Genomic DNA, 2,941 nt, shown 5'->3' with positions numbered 1-2,941 from the left:
ACTCAAGCAGACTTTTACTGCAGCCACGGTTGTTTTAGGTTTACTAAAAAACATTGATACGGTATTTTTAAAATTAAGGCACAAGCATGAGTCATTCAGCCATTTTTGTAAATCATGTAATGCCAGTGAAAGCTGATGGGCTGCATCATCTTGCGTAAAAATTACCGTATCATCCGCATACATAATCGTGTCCACATTTTTGCACACATTAGGCAAGTCATTTACATAAAGTGAAAATAACAGGGGGCCTAGAATTGAACCCTGGGGGACACCTTGCGTACAGTAAAGATAGGGTGACTTGCTATTCTTTATTTGCACGCATTGTTTTCTATCTGATAGATAAGACTGTACCCATTTAACAGTGTGATTACTAAAGTTAAATGTCGACAGTCTAGACAAGAGCTTAAGATGATTCACAGTGTCAAACGCACGCTTGAAATCAAGAAAAACAGCCGCAACATAACTGCTCTTGTCTAAGTAAGATTTCACTCTCTCAACAAAAACACAGACAGCCGTTTCAGTTGAATGAAGAGTGCGAAATCCGAATTGCATAGGGTGCAAACCCGGATTGGAGTCATTAAGATGTTTGATGATAGAGTTAGCAACCCACTTTTCTGCTATCTTTGAAAAGATAGGGAGTATGCTAATAGGTCGATAATTAGCAGGGTCTGTTTTATCACCTGATTTATAAATTGGTGTAACTTTTGCCACCTTCCAACTCAGAGGAACGACTGCCTGTGTGATTGATAAATTAATAAGATGGGTCACAGGCACCAAAAAACAAGATTTATAATGCTTTAGTATCAAAGCAGAGCGTGTCGTCCAGCCGGAGGAATATCTCCGACTGCTTCACATGGAAACATCAGCAGGAAGTTTGTAATGACGGAGCTCGTTTAATCAGCTAGTTTTTCCTTTATTTACAGCAGAAGAAGAACTGAAAGTGTGTGTGGATTCAGAGCGCTCGCTGTCAGTACAAATCAAGGAGGGGAAGAGATTTAAAGGGGCAAAGCGCAGTTTTTAGAGCCTTAAAGAGAAATCACATTTCCAGTCTGAATCCTGAAAACTTCACATGATGATCCAACATGAACGGGCATTCACAATCACTTCCTGTGTGCTTTAATAAAGCATCTGAGGATAAAATCAATCTCATTTTCACTTCTTTTCACCCTGCTGTCAGTCTCATTCTCAACACTCAAACACACAAAAAGATTGACGTCTTTATGTCTTTCATTTGTGAACGAGCACATAAATATTTGCTAAAAATAAAAAGAGTCATCCAATAACTGAATGAAGAACAAATCAATCTATTTTAAAGTGTCATTAAAACAAACAGTTCAAAGCAGGAAATAAAGTGGCTGTTCACAGCACCAACAAAGCAAGTCTTCACGAATAAAGTTGCTCCACCATTTTCCTTCATGCTGTCCAACCACTGCCAGAAGATTTAGACCCCACTGTGTCATTTTCAGCTGTGAACACGTTATCACCACATAGACGTTCAAAGTGATTTGATAGAAACCTCAATCCACAATGAAATCCTAGCCACAGAATCTCAGTTTCTGGGAAAACCATCAAGCTCTACATTACACTCTGCATTTTTCAGGGTAAAGTCCTCCACTGATATTGGTGCAAAACTAACACACTGCTGACTGTTTTATCACTACATCCACTTTGACATTTGACCTACTTCAGTTTTTTTGTGTGGAAAGTATCATCATCGTCATCGTTATTTTGACCTTTGGCTTATTCCATTTGACATATTATGTGTGAAGAGTATCATTATTGACTCTACAATCTTCAGTTATTCAGTGTGTTTATTAAAATCAAAGGTGTGTGAGCAGCTCAGTTATACCAAATGAACATCATCTCTTTGTGTGTGTGTGTAATGATTACATTACTATTAATGTAACTACTATAATTAATAATTATTACATAGTTGTTTACTTTGACTATTATTGTTTTCTAAAGAAAACAACTTTGTCTAAAAAATTAACTACAAATTGATCTAGCTGAAATTTTAACTTTATTAAGGGGTGGTGATTGCTCAATTTATGCAAAAAGATTTTGAAATATTTTAATCCATGTGTCCAAATCCCAAAAACATTGTCCGAATACCGTAAAATAAATTAGTGGTAATTTCTAAAATTGTCGTTTCCCAGTGGGACGTATAAATATCCACGTAGTGCACAACCTGAGATTTGGAGAAAAAAGGAATCCTCAAATTGAAAATCATTTCTAGTCAAAGTTCATTTTAATAATTTTAAAATATTATCATCAGAACGTGTAAAATCATATTTTATTTAAATATTTTATCAACTGCCAATAAGCCCAACCTTGTGTCTATGTTGGTACAGAGGAACTCCACATCCATCGTAAAAAGTAAGGCGTCACATGGATCATTCACATCTTTCAATTTGTCAATAAAGTCATATGTATCTTTCACATAACTAGGGTGCATTAAACGGATGAGACAAGGAATTTAGAAAAGACTCTATATGCTGTAATCCTGAATGATTCACAGTCCCAATCACTAACAATAGGGATCTTAAATGGAACAGACAAGGTTTCTGGAGGTTTATGAATCTTAGGTGAAAGATAAAACCGGCGAGGATGAGGAAAAATCGGAGCAGACAGATATTTTTCCCGAGACTTGGAAATATAACCCTCTTCTTTCAACTCCCTCACAATACTTCTGACAAGACTCTGAGTCTCTTTCACCTTCTTTTCAACACAACAGGTGCAGTTTAGTGTATTACTGCCTCCTGCTGGAACACGTATGTCATTGTTAGTGAATCACTTGAACTATTGCCTACATCCCAGCTAAGTGGTCAAAGGTCTTAATATCTCGCCTCATGTGAGTAAAAACTATAAGAGTGCTAAAACAGAGCTTTTCTCTTTTCCTAAAAAATTATTTATTCGTAATAAAAAATAAAAAATAAAATAA

Source organism: Astatotilapia calliptera, chromosome 3, assembly GCF_900246225.1.
Source record: "Astatotilapia calliptera chromosome 3, fAstCal1.2, whole genome shotgun sequence".
Taxonomy (NCBI): Eukaryota; Metazoa; Chordata; class Actinopteri; order Cichliformes; family Cichlidae; genus Astatotilapia; species Astatotilapia calliptera.
This window is presented reverse-complemented; position numbering follows the sequence as displayed.